This window comes from Elephantulus edwardii, unplaced genomic scaffold (genome assembly GCF_000299155.1).
Source record: "Elephantulus edwardii isolate Elephantulus edwardi_28Jun2011 unplaced genomic scaffold, EleEdw1.0 scaffold00250, whole genome shotgun sequence".
In the NCBI taxonomy this organism is placed as follows: domain Eukaryota; kingdom Metazoa; phylum Chordata; class Mammalia; order Macroscelidea; family Macroscelididae; genus Elephantulus; species Elephantulus edwardii.
Window position 1 is genome coordinate 2182079 of NW_006400000.1, and position 14807 is coordinate 2196885.

At 40.5% G+C, this 14807-nt stretch overlaps 1 protein-coding gene and 1 pseudogene across 2 annotated transcripts in view; both read right to left on the reverse strand.

Annotated features, from left to right (window-relative positions):
* The window catches only part of TBC1D19 (TBC1 domain family, member 19), a 207889-nt gene that overhangs the window by 185711 nt on the left and 7371 nt on the right, over nucleotides 1-14807 (reverse strand). The gene's annotated exons all lie outside the window — the stretch shown is intronic.
* Nucleotides 10401-10733, reverse strand: LOC102857622 (annotated as a pseudogene).

Here is a 14807-nt window from a genome sequence, read left to right on the forward strand (position 1 = left end):
GGGGGGGGGAGAAAAGTGTTCCAAAATCTCTGTAGATGTTCATTGAAATGAAAAATAAATAAATTTTTAAAAAAAGAAATGGGCTCGAGTATGTTGGCAATTGTGAGGATAGGACAGGGTTCTATCTGATTGATATAGATCTGTTTACATTATTATAGATCTGTTGTTCACTATGAGCTGTACTTGACTCAATGGCACCTCACACCAACATGGCATTGCATCTAGACTATGTCTCTTCTGGAGTTCGAATCTACCAGTGGCTCCATAGGAGAGAGATATACAATTTCCTCCCATAAAGATTTAGAACCTCTGAAAACTTGCTGGATGGTCAGCTCTGGGTCAGTTCTGAATCAACGACAATGAGAATTACCCAAAATTCACACGTGTCATGTATAACCTTAATGAACCAATGAGCTTAGACAGCTTGGCGATTAGGGTGTTGTGCTGCTAACTCAAAGGCCTGAGGAACCAACCAGTGGCTCTGAGAATGATGGGCCATTTCCTCCCACACTATTTATCACCTCTGAACACCTGCTGGCAGGTCAGCTATGACCCAGTTCCAATTTGACTGCAAGGAGTTTGAATTGTGAATAAGCAATATGTTCCTAATGGCCACAGGTTGATTGTTAAACTCACGCACACTGCTGTTAAGCTGGTTCTGACTCACCACAAGCCTCCACTGTGTTTCTGAAGTCGTACAACCTAATGGAAGAAGTTTCCCATTCTTCTCTTGGGCGTTACTAGTGCCCATTGCCGCAGTCATGGTGCCATTCTGTCTTGTTGGGGTCTTCCTCTCTTTCGCTGACCCTCCACCTTTCCAAGTATGATATCCCTTTCCCAGGAATATCTCCCCTAGCAACATGTCCAAAGTATGTGAGATGAAGGTTTCCCATCCTTGACTCCAAGGAGTACCTTTTCCAAGACATACTTGTTTGTTCTTTAAGCAGATATTCAGTACTCTTCTCCAACACCACAACTCAAAGGATTAATTCTTCTCTCATCCTTATTCATCGTCCAGCTTTCAGATGCATAGCAAGTGACTGAAAAGACCATGGACTGAATCAGGTGCACCTTGGTCTTCAGACTGACATCATTACTCTTCAGTATTTTGAGAGGTCCTTGAAGGCAGCCTTGCCCCAAACACAATGTATCCTTACTTTGTGACTGCTAGTACCAAGAGGAGCTCTGGTGGCCTAGTGACAAGAAACTGCACTGCAATCCCGAAGGAGCACAATTTGAATCCACCAGCTTCTCAACAAGAAAAGGGTGGAATTAACTGCCTGTGAAAACCCGCTGGAGGATCAACAATGGGTCAAATCTGAATTGATGGTACTCAACACACAACAACAATCCTAAAAACTTATTTCCTGCTTTACCCTGCCCCCCCTACAAATTATTCAGGGACTCCATGTCTACAGCATCAAGGCAAACTTTTTTTTTTTTATGGAACACTTCTTGCTGATCTTCTCTGTATCGTTCCGATTTTAATATATGTGCTGCCGAAGCAAGCACAAGGCAAACTTATTTTAACTTTGTTGTTGTTATGTGCCTTTGAGTCACTTGAGACACACAGTGACCAATACATGTAACTCTGAACCTTTCTCTATCCTGAGCCAATCTTACTATCTCTGACACACCTGTCCCCATTACCCCAGTCACTGTACCAATCTCTCTCATCCAGGTCTTCCTCTCCTGTGCTGTTCCCCTCCTTCTAAGCACGATCTACTTCTCCAAGGATTGATCTTTTCTGGCAACATGCCCAAAGTATTTAAGACAGAGTTTCAAAATTCTTGCTTCCAAGGAGAAACTTGGTTTCATTCTCTCCAGAATAGACCTTTTTGTTTTCTTGGCAACCCATGGTATGTTCAATACTTTTCTCCAGCACCATAATTAAATGGCATCAATTCTTCTGTCATCCTAAGTCACTGCCTAGTTCTCTGATGTATAGCAAGTAATTATGAAGATCATGGCCTCAATCAGGCACATCTTAGTCTCCAGACTGAAATCACTGCTAGTCAGTACTCCTGAGAGGTCCCTGACAGCAGTTTTTCCCAATGCAATTTGTCTTTTGATTTTCAGATTGCTGGTTCCAAGAGTATTAACAATCTCAATCTCTTCTCTATCATGAGGCTGCCAATGAACCTAGTGATGAGAATCTTTGTTTTCTTGATGTTGAACTTCAATTCATGTTGGAGACTGCAGTCCTTGATCTTCTGCAGCAAATGCTTCAGGTCCTCCTCAGTTTCAGCAAGTAAAGTTGTGTCATCTATATAATGCAGGGTGTTGATGTGTTGATTTTGACCTTACAACCATTTAAAATAGAGATCCACTCAGCCTATATACTCATATCCCTAAACATGCTCTATTAGAAACCCTCTCCCAACCCTTCACTGTTCTTGCCTAGGATATTTATTGTCATCTCACATGGAGTGCCATCTATGTCTTCTCTAATGCCCAGCTGTTATCTCTTAGCATATTCATACTGGAGAAATTGTGGGTATAAAAAGAAAAAGAAGACACAGTCCTCCCTTACTCTCGAAGCAGTCACAGTGTACTGAAGGAAATAAACAGAGAAAAGCATCTCTGGTGACCTAGTTAAGGAGTTGCACTGGCAAACCAAAGGTGGTGGTTTGAATCTACCACGTGCTCCTCAGAGGAAAAATGGGCAATCTCTTCCCATGCAATTTAAAACCGCTGAAAACCCACTGGAGTGTCAGCTATGAGCCAGTTCTGATCTGACAGCAATGACTTGGTTTTTGATACTAAAGTCTTTCCCCCCCCAAACCGACTATAAATTGATTCTAACTTATAGCGACCCTCTAGGACAGAGACTCAGCTTCCGGACATTTTGAGAGAGAGAGAGGCCATATTGTCCTCCAATGTTTATCTTCTTCACAGAAGCAGGGTATCATCTCTTCCTCCAATGGAGCAGCCAGTAGGTTGCCAATCTCGTGGCTAACAGCCAAGCATTTAAACTACCATGCCCCCAGGGCTCCTTTCCCCACAACAATTCCCAAGTGTAATCTTAGTTTTTGTGTCCCATCATCTCATTTTACAAACCTATCACCACCACAGAAGAGAGACTTTAAATTGAAACATTTTTTAATTGTTAAGGGAGTTCTGGTGGCTTAGTGGTAAGGAGCAGTGCTGCTAATCCAAAGGCACATGGTTTGAATCCACCAGCTGCACCACAGGAGAAAGATGGGCAATCGACTCCCGTGTGATTTGCTGCCTCTGAAAACCCAATGCCTGTGAGTTAGTTCTGTATTACCACCACAGAAGAGAGACTTTAAATTGAACCAGTTTGAATTGGGTATCCTCATTTCTTTCCTGATACTTTCTGTTCTTTCTTAAGCTGTAGACTTGCCTGGTGTCTGTAATCCTAGTAGTCCCAGAAAATGCTGATTGCAGCCAGGAGTGAGTGTCAGTGTCAGTTTCAGACTGGAAGTTCTGGCTCAGTGGACGCTGACCATGCCTTGCACTCGGTCTGTGCTGTATCACTGCAACCCTGCTCTGGTTTCTCTCACCAGAGGATGGCTCCCTCATTGGTCTTCTTTTGCTGACCTCCCCAAGGGGCACACTCCTCTGCCAGCACTGGCAGCCTTATCCCCCTTACTCCACAGCTTTACTTCTTAGCCTCCTTTCATAGAATACTTTATGCCTGAAAGCGTTTTCAGTTCATGTTTAGTAACCAGACTCCCTTCTCATTTCAGCTTAAACCTAAAGCCACTGAGTTGAGTTCAGCTGATAGCAACCCTCTGCAGGTTTCCAAAGTTGGAAATCCTTATGGAAGGAGACTGTCCATCTCTCTCCCATAGACAGGCTGGAAGATTTGAACTGTCAGCCTTCTGGTTAGCATCTTGGCATGTTGCATTCTCTATCACCTGGGTTCTTGACTTTACCTGATCCAATAACCCTACATGGACTCTACCTCAGTGAAGAAAAAAAAAGTAGATGTCTAATCACAAACGAATAGATTGAGAAGGTATGGTATATTCATACAACGTAACACTATGCGGCATGCAGGAGCAATCGTTTTCTTGGGGGGACTGGAGAGCCTTGGGCTGAGTGAAGTAACTCAGCCCCACAAGGAAAAATACTGTCTAAACCATTATTGTAGAATGAGTATAAAGATCCAAGGTCGGGGAGGTGAGGAGGGGGGAAGAGAAGGGTGAGAATTGGAGGGTAGGGTATTAATCATTGGGTTGTACAATTCAATGGATGGATGGGGTGAAGGAAATGGGAAGAACTTTCACGAAAAACAATGTATTCAAACTCTGTAAATAAATCAGAATAATATAAAAAATTTTAAAAAAGAAAAGGTATACTTAGTTACACCAAGTAAATTCATAGTTCAATACTTATCCCTCAAGAACATGAATTTTATAGAAACAAGGACTTACTTAGGTTGAAATACCACATACTACCACTCACTCCATCACTGTTTTATTTTCCAGGATAAAAGGACATGGCATCAATCATAACCAGAGCTCCTGGTTTTCATCGTTCTTCATACACCCGTTGTCGAAGTCCAATCTGGAGCTTTGCTGTTATTGCTACTGTTAGGTACCAGTGAGTTAGCTCCACCTCATAGTCACCCTTCACAAGAGAATGAAACCTGCCTGGGCCCGGGCCAGCCCAGAGCTTTCCTTCCCTGTTGCTCTTGTTCTTCTTGTGTACCACTGAGTCGCAACCATCAGAGGCAATACATCACATGGGAGCAAAGTGACTACCTTTCTCCTACAGAGCAGCAGCTGGTCAAATCAAACCCCCTACCCTTGAGGTGACAGGCCAATTCCTTACAGCAGAATGGTAAGAAGCTGCACTGCAATGCCAAAGGCACATGGTTCAAACAAAGCAGCTGCTCCACGGGAGAAGAACAATCTCCTGTCGTGCGATTCTCTGACGACCTGCTAGAGGGTCAGCTATGACTCAGTCCTGACTCAACAGCACATAACTCTACTCAAGAGAGAGATGTTGTTGTTGTTGTTGCTGCTGCTGCTGTTGTTGTTGGTATGTGCCATAGAGTCGCATCCAACTCATAGCGACCCTACATACAACAGCCCTAAACCCTGCTCTATCTCTTGTCAGCCTTATTGTCTCTATCCCCATTACCCCAGTGACAGAATTAATCCATCTTATCGAGGGTCTTCCTCTCCTGCACTGTCCCTCCACCCTCCAAAGCATGATATCCCTCTCCAAGGACTAGTACCCCCTTGCAACATGTCCAAAGTTTATAAGATGGAGCTTCAGAATCCTTGCCTCCAAGGAGCAGCCTGGCTTCACCCTCTCCAAGATGAACCTGTTTGTTCTCCTAGTACTCCATGGTATTCAATACTCTTCTCCAGCACCACAGCTCAAAGGCATCAATTTTCCTTCATTTATCCCAAGTCATTGATGCATAGCAAGAAATGGCAAAGACCGTGGCCAATGTCAGGCACACCTTAGTCTCCAGACTGACATCGTTGCTCCTCAGTACCTTGGTGAGATCTCTGACAGCAGACTTTCCCAAGAGAGAAATGAAAAATTTATAGAGAATTTAATATATTTAGATAATTTAATTTAGAAATTTAAAGATAAGAAATAAGAGATAGAGAAATTTCTAATCATGGCACAAAAAAAGAAAAGGGGGGAAATTAATATTGAGTAGATTCTGCCTCATGGTGACTCTAGTTGGGTGACACAACATTTTGAAGCTGATTTCTAGCCAAAAAGTTGACAGTTCAAACCCACTCTAGAAAAGCTTGATGAGTTGCTTTCATAAATGTTACAATCAAGAAAATTCTATGGAGGAGTTATACTCTGCGATAGATGGTGTTGCCATGAGAATGACAGCACAGATCTTTCATATGTTGAAATAAATATATACTGTACGTACACTCTCTCCATGCTTTCCAGAAAATATAGCTATTTGATTTTTATTTCCCTACAGAAAAAGGCCCCAGGAATTGAAGCTATACCAATTGACTTATTTCAACTAATAAGACACTGCCGTGAATGTGCTCACAAAGTTACACCAAGAAATCTGGAGGATAATCACATGGACAACTGACTGGAAGAGATTCATAATTGTTTCCATTCCAAAGAAAGGTGACCCAATAGACTGCAGAAATTATCAAACAATATCATTAATATCACATGCAAGCAAGATTCTGCTGAAAATTATTAATAAACGACTGGAAAAGCACATCAACAGAGAACTCCCAGAAGTGCAGGCTGGGTTTAGAAGAGACCATGGTACTACGGATATTATAGCTAATGTTAGATGGATCTTGGCTGAAAGAAGAGAATACCAGAGAAATGTCTGTGTTTCATTGACTATCCAAAGGCTTTTGACTGTGTGGATCACAATAAACTGTGGCTGACTCTGAAAAAGAATGGGAATCCCAGAACACTTGATAGTGTTACGTGAAACCTATACTTTGACCAGGAGGCAGTCAGAACAAAGCAAGGAAACACTGCATGATTCAAACTGGGAAAGGCATACACCAGGGATGTGTCCTATCTCCATACTTTTTCAATCTATATGCAGAATGGATTATCAGGGAGGCTGGGTTCTATGAGGAGACATGTGGCATCAGGATTGGAGGAAGACTCATCAACAATCTGAGTTACACAGATTACACAATCCTCCTTGTGGAAACTGAGGAAGAGGACATGAAATGCTTGTTGCAGAAGGTCAAAGACTGCAGCCATAAATACGGTTTGAAGCTCAACATTAAGAAAAGAATGATTCTCACCATTAGGCCAACTGGCAGCATCGTGATAGATGGTGAAGAGATTGTTAACAGCTTCAGTTTGCAACCAGCACTCTTGATACCAACAGCCAGGAAATTAAAAGACAAACTGCATTGGGAAAGTCTGCAGTCACAGACCTCTCCAAACTACTGAAGAGCAACAATGTCAGTCTGGAGACTAATGTGGGCCTGATCCAGGCCATTGTTGTTAAGTGCTGTCAGATTGAGTATGACTCATAGCAACCCTATGAACGGAAGTTCTGGACAACTTCTTTATAACTTTCGTCCTTTCCCCAGGTTCATAGGGTTTCCAGAGGCAAGCTATTATGGAAGTGTATGCCAGGCCATAGTCTTTGCAATTAATTGCTATGAATCAGAAAGCTGGACAATGACAAGGGATGACAGAAGGAGAATTGATGCCTTTGAGCTGTGGTACTGGACAAAAGTATTGTATATGTACTGCTAGGAGAACAAACAGGTTCATCCTGGAGAGGGTGAGACCAGGCTGCTCACTGAAGGCGAAGATTCTAAAGCTTCATCTGACATACTTTGGACATGTTGCAAGGAGTGACCAGTCCTGGGAGAAGGACATCATGCTTGCGAATGTAGAGGGATAGTGCAAGAGGGGAAGACCCTCAATGAGATGGATAAATTCCGTGACTAGGGTAATGAGGGTAGGTGTGTCAGCAACAAGATTGGCACAGGATAGAGCAGGGCTTGTGGCTGTTGTAAAGTCACTAGGAGTCGCAGGTGACTTGACAGCACATAACAACAATAAAGAAAAATCAATGGAATGTCCATTTTTTTCTTTTCTTTCTGTCACCTCTAAGTTCTCTCTCTATAGGACATCTCTCTGACAATGGTGACTACAACACAAACCATGACAGACACACAATTTTAAAATTTTTAGTGAGGGACACTGGGCCTGTGACGCTCTGGGGTTCCAGACTTGTGGCAACAACCTATTAACTTTATTAGTCCTCTTTTTCCAAACCTATCTTCTTTCAGGTTCCTTCCTTTCACAATTCTATTATTTATAATAAAAATCTGAACAACAAGACTTAATAAACATTTAATGGAATGGAAATACTTAATGGAATGGAAATAACATTTGAGGTTTTACACAGCAATTTTAATTACAAATAATGCATGATAATACAAAATAATAATGCTCATGTGGTGTGAGACATCAAATTTACAATTAGACCATCACCCCAATGTCTAGAGGATGGGGAAACAAATTCAATTTTACGATGCAGGTTGATTTCACCACAAAGTAACTCAGAAAAAAGTCAGAACAAACAAAAATGTGATCCCTTTGTACAGAACATAAAATTCCATGTGGTTACACTTTTTAAATAATTAATCTTCACTATATAACAGGATACATGAGATACAGCCAATGTTTAATTATACATGCTGAAAGAAAAGAGAGATAGTCCAAGGGGAAAAGTCAAAAAAACCACTATGAAATATTTTATTATTTTATTTTTCTAATTAAGTTGGGCTAACAATCTATCAGAATTTTTTGAGAATATGACTATCCTCAGGCAAAACGAAAGCAGCATGGAAGGGGCTGAACCCTGCCTGATGAAGTCTTTACATGGCATGTAACAAATAAAAACCAATTGTTCAAAGTGTCTTATGAAAGCTGAAAGAAAACTGCCTTGAAAGAAGTACCTGATTATTGTTATATGCCTGTGCATATAAGCAGAAGCGAGATCTAGTTTAACATACTTTTTTCAAGAACAAGATTGTACTACTTTTGGAAAATCTTTAATTATAAATTTTAATTTTTAATCTATAATAGCATCAATGGTTTCATTTATTTGTCTTAAGAAACAGGAACCTGTACATTTTTTTCAGTTTCTCATGCAATTATCTGTCCCCTTGTCCTATTTTTATGTATCACTGAATCCTACATTTTATTACTTCAAATAATTAACTCCCTCACAGTCATTATTTCTACAGAACAGTAAACAGCATTTGAGGGTTATATTATATACAAGTTTCTATTCCTTTGTTTGCAGTTCTTTCATACAAAAAGCTCTGAAAACAAAAGGTCTATCATAATTGCTTATTTTCCAGGAACTTAAGATTTTTTCCCCCTAAATTAGAAAACAGCTATTAACACACTGGATCCCAAGTTGGAAATAAGTGCAAAAATTTAAAGAACAGGCATTTCGCAAGAAAAGCAGAGCCCTTTGAATCCTTAAGGACAAGATGGCGTGGGGTAAAGAGCCTGGTTTCACCCTAAGTAAGGTGGCCTTTATCTTTGGCTGCAGAGGCAGAACACTTTGCTTTGTCTAGACTTCTAGACCAGGAGGAGTGGGCCAGGTCATAAAAGACTCACCAGGGAGGCCGCCACCAACTAGCTTCTCTTACAGGACTGGCCAGTCAAAACCTGAAACTCTGAGACCCAGAGAGCTTGCAAGGTTGTAAAAGGAGGTTGGCATGCCTTATCTGAGACAGGGCAATTCTGCATTAGAACTTTCTCAGACTTTGTCCATGTATTTCTGTCTTATGATCATGCTGATTTATGTCCTTTTAGTAAAATAATATTGGTTATCCTAAGTGTAATATCTTCTGTGAGTTGCTGCAGAGAATCACCTAGCCTCAGGATGGTGTCCTTTGAGCCTGTGAGATCTGCCCTACGTGACTGTTGTTGGTAGGATTGCTACAAGGCACTGCTGACTTGATGACCCTATGAACGACAGATGGAAACTTTACAGAATCTTGCACCATCCTCACAATCTTCGTTGTGTGGGACTCAGAGAAAGAATGTGCTCTGTGAGTTCTGGGTACTAGAAATTATGGAGAATTGGGATGGTGAAAATTCATCATGCTTGGAGGGCTGAATTCATGGTGATTCTTACTCATGAAAATAAATGATGTTGTTCTTATGTGTCATTGAGTTGCCTGTGACTCACAGCGACCCAATATACAACAGCTCTCAACGCTGCTCTATCCTAAGCCAACCTTATTGTCATCGACACACCTATCCCCATTACCCCAGTCACTGAGTCAATCCATCTCATGGAAGGTCTTCCTCTCTTCTGCTGTCTACCCTCCCAAGCATAATGTCCTTCTCCAAGGACTGGTCCCTCCTAGCAACATATCCAAAGTATGTAAGAATCCTTGCCTCCAAGGAATAGGCTGGTTTCACCTTCTCTAGGATGAACCTGTTTCTTCTCTTAGCAGTCCATGGTATATTCAATATTCTTTTCTAACGCCACAGCTCAAAGGCATCAAATTCTCCTTCTATCATCCCTAGTGATTATTTAGCTTCCTGATGCATAGCATGTAAGACCATGGTCTGTATCAGGTGCACATTAGTCTCTAGACAGACATTGGTGGTCTTCAGTACTCTGGACATGTCCCTAACCACAGACTTTCCCACTGTAGTTCACCTTTTGATTTCCTGGCTGCTGGTACCAAGAGTGTTGATTGTGATTTGTTTGCTTGCAAACAAAAGCTTTTAACAATCTCATTCTCTTCACCATCTATCATGATGCTGCCAATTGGCCCAGTGGTGAGAATCTTTCTTTCTTTGTTTTTTGTTTTTGTGGTCTCTAAATTGTTACTTTCTCCTGACAGGGAGGTGGGCTGGCTGGCGACCAGAAGGGCAGGGCCACTACAAACCAAGGCAGGCGTGTGTGGACCTCATGCGAAAATGGAATTGTTCCAGCCAATGTCGGCAGCGTTCAGGGTTGATATAGACCCTGTCGGGGCTGATGTGCAGGCACTGGGAAAGCAGACCGCACAGCAGCTTGGTGTAGGTCCGGTTCTGCACGCGCCGATCTTGCGGATGCTGTGCAGGCTGCAGAGTGTGCACGGGTGGTTCGAGCCACTAAAAGCCTTGAGCTGGTCCTGGACCACATGCACCGCGATGTGCGAGGTCGGTTTGCCCGTGGCCTGTGCCAGCTGCTGAATGAGCTCAGAGAGCAGCCTGTCGGGCACAGATGTTCGAGGCACGTTGGTGAGGGCCACAAACATTGGAATGATGGCACAGAGCAGTGAGCATGGTGACTGCAAACCTGGCACTCAAAATCTTTGTTTTCTTGATGTTGAACTTCAAACCATATTGAAGGCTGCAGTTCTTGACCTTATGCAGTAAGTACTTCAGATCTTCCTCAGTTTCAGCAAGTAAGGTTGTGTCATCTGCATAATGTAGATTCCTGATGAGTCTTCCTTCAATCCTGATGCCACATTTCTCCTCATAGAGCCAGCCTCCCTGATGATCTGCTCTGCATATAGACTGAAAAGGTATGGTGATAGGACACATCCTTGGTGTACACCCTTCCCAATTTTAAACCATGCAGTGTTTCCTTGCTCTGTTCTGACGACTGCCTCCTGATCCAGGGATAAGTTTCACATAAGCGCAATCAAGTGTTCTGGGATTCCCATTCTTCTCAGAGTTAGACACAGTTTACTGTGGTCCACACAGTCAAATGCCTTTGTATAGTCAATAAAACACATTCTTATCAAGTTATTTTCAGTCAGGGTCAACTGGATGGCAGTAATTTTTTAGTTCACTCTAAACTACAAAACATATTAGCATCAAGAGATTACATATATATATATATAGGAACGGGACTGTAAAGCAAATGGAGAAGAAAAGTCATACCATTCAATTACTAATAAAAATAAACTGGCATAGTTATATTAATGCCGGGCAAAACATAATGCACGGCTTGTTAGAGATAAAAAAGGACAACTAATAACGAGTAATATAGGGAGCTCTGGTGGCCTAGTGGTAAGGAGCTGCCAAATGAAAGGCACAGAGTTCAAATCCACCAGCTTCTCCATGGGAAAAAGATGGGCAATCTTCTCCCGTGGGATTGGCTGCTTTTGAAAACCCACTGAAAGGTCAACTGTGGGTGAATTCAGACTTGATGGTACATAACAACAACAAAGGGGTTAAGACAACAGGGAGACATCACACTGTAAATCTACATACAGCTAATAAAATAGTCTTGAAACTGATAAAATATTAGAGAATTGAAAGGAGAAATAAATGTACAACATGTTGGTAGATTTTCAATTTTCACATGTTTCTTTTCATACCTAATAGAAATAACAGACAAGTAGTCAATTTAGAGGATGTGAACGTATCACAATTTATAACTTAATTAACTTTTTTATAGATTAAATGGTCAAACAGTAATCACATACACACTATAAGGGCACATAGAAAATTAAGCAAGTCACAAAGCAAGCTTCAATAAATTTTATACTACTTAAATCAGAGAGTGCTTTCTCAAAACACTGAAATGAAATCAACAAAATCACAAAAAAAATTCAACTACTTAGAAATTAATATACTTAAAAGTAATTGTTCTTGTTGTTGTTGTTATGTGCCATCGAGTTGCTTGCGACTCATAGTGACCCTATGTACAACAGCCCTAAACTCTGCTCTGTCCTGTGCCAGTTGCACTGTCTCTGACACTCCCATGCTGATTATCCCAGTCACTGAATCAAACCACTTCATAGAGGGCCTTCCTCTCCTGTGCTGACCCTCCACCCTCCCAAGCATGATGTTCTTTTCCAAAGACCAGTCTTTCCTTACAACATGTCCAAAGTATGTTAGATGGAGCCTCAGAATCCTTGCCTCCAAGGAGACACCCGGTTTAACCCAGTAATACTTGAATCAAAAAAGTAATCAGCCCCAAAGATTAGGAAAAAACTTGAAATGTAAGGACTATGAAAATATAACTTATTAAAATATATTAGATGCCGCTAATCCAATAGTCAGGGAGAAATTTTCATTCTTGAACACAAATTTTGGTAAAATAAGACTGAAACCCATAATCTAAGTTTCTATTGTTGTTGTTGTGTACTGTTGAGTTGGGACCAACCCATAGCTGACCCTCTGGAGGGTTTTGAGAGGCTGTTAATTGCATGGGAAGAGATTGCCCATCCTTTTCTCCCAGAGCAGACAGTGGCCTGGAACCGCATGCCTTGGGGATTGCAGCACAGCTTCTTGCTACTAAGCCATGAGAGCTCCCAAGCTTCTATCAATAAATTCAACAAATTAAAAAAAGAATATAAAATGAATTCCAAGGAAAGTGATAAAAAAGATAAGATTTAAAATTAAGAAAAATTCAGCAAAACAAACAAAAATTAATTCTTTAAATGATTAGTACAATAAACTCCTACAAATTTGTGCAGATACACATGCACACAATTACCATTCTTGAAAATAGTAATGAAGGTTCATACCCTTAACAAAATAAAACATATTGCTAATAACATCAGATCACTTGCTTATACAAATTAACAAATCCCTTGAAAACACAACATAGCAAAAATGACAATAGAATGAATAAGAGATATAACAAGTCTTCTATTAAAATCTGACCTGTTACAAAAAATCTTGAATCAACAATATTGAAGAAGAAAAGCAATGTAGAAGACCGACCCTACCCAACTTTAAGACTTACTTTTGAAGCTATAGAAATTAAGATTATGTGGTATTGCTGTATGAATAGACAAATAGATCATTGGAACATAAGAAAGAGCCCACAACAGACAACTCCAACATACAAACACATAGAGTAAATGATAGATAGATAGATAGATATTAAGATAGATATTGATATATATGTATATTGAGATAGAGAGAGAGAGAGAGAAAGAGTGAAATAGAGAGGGATATATAGATAGATATAGATAGGTAGAGGTAGAGGTAGAGGTAGAGATAGAGAGGGAGGTAGAGATAGAGAGAGAGAGAGAGATGCAAGTATATATATATATATATTACTGTATAGGACAAAGAAAGGGAGCTCTGGTGGCCTAGTGGAAAGCAGCTGTGCTCCCCACCCAAAGGCATGGAGCTAGACACCTGCAGTTGAGCCTAAGGATAGGTCATCTCCTCCCATGTGATTGACAGCCTCTGAAAACTGGCTGGAGGTTCAGCTATGAGAAAGTTCTAATTTAATAGCACATAACAACAACACAACAAAGGAGAAAAGTAATTCAATGTAGGGATGATAGTCTTCAGTAAATTATATGAGAACAATAAGACATCTATATTTTTTAAAAAGCAAATATAGACACTGATCTTGCACTTTATACAAAACTTAACTTCAAGTGGATCATAGATGTAAATGTAAAATGTGAACTTTATTTGGGAAGGAAAGAGATCTTGGATAAGCAAAGAACTACTAGAGATGCTCTAGTGGCCTGTTAAGGAACTGTACTATGAACCCAAAAGTTCTAATCCACCAGCTGCTCTGCAGGAGAAAGATGGACAATCAACTCCCATGCAATTCATTGCCTCTGAAAACCTGCTAGAGCATCATCTATGAGTAGGTTCTGATTTGAAGGCACACAACAACACTGAAGAAGAAAAAGTAGAAGGCCTAACACTTTCCTATCTCAAAGCCTACTATAGTTATGGTAATCAATGCAGCCTAATTCCTGTACAATGACATATACATAGATCAACAAAAGAAATTTGATAAATTGGAAGTAAATCTACCCACCTAAGGACAGTGATTCTCTGACAAAGAGATGTTATCCATTAAATGGGGAAAAGATAATCTGTTAAACAAATGGCACTGGCATATCTGGATTATCTACCCTCAGAAAACTAATAACTCTGATGGATCAAAAGCCTAGGTGTAAAACCTAAAAATATAAAGCTCATCAAAGAATATGGGCAAACTTATTTCTCCCTTGAGTAGACTGTGACAAAGCCCTATCCTGTGTCATACTCATCATTTCAGCCATATTGAAGTCTACTGTTGCAAGTATATTACATCAATTTGGGAATAATGCACCCTTTAATGAAATTAAAATTTCAGACTCATGAACATTATAATTCTTTCAATTTATTTACATTTCTTTTCTTATGTCAATGCATTGTAGTTTTAGCAAATAAACCTCACACGTTTAGTTGAATTTTTCCTTAAGTATTCATGAGATTTGATGCTATTACAAATGGCGTTTATTTATCATTTCAATTTCCATTTTCCTCTCTTTAATATGTTGTTGTTGTTATGTGTCATTGAGTCACTTGCAACTCATAGTGACCCTAAACTCTGCTCTGTCCTGTGCCAATCGCAC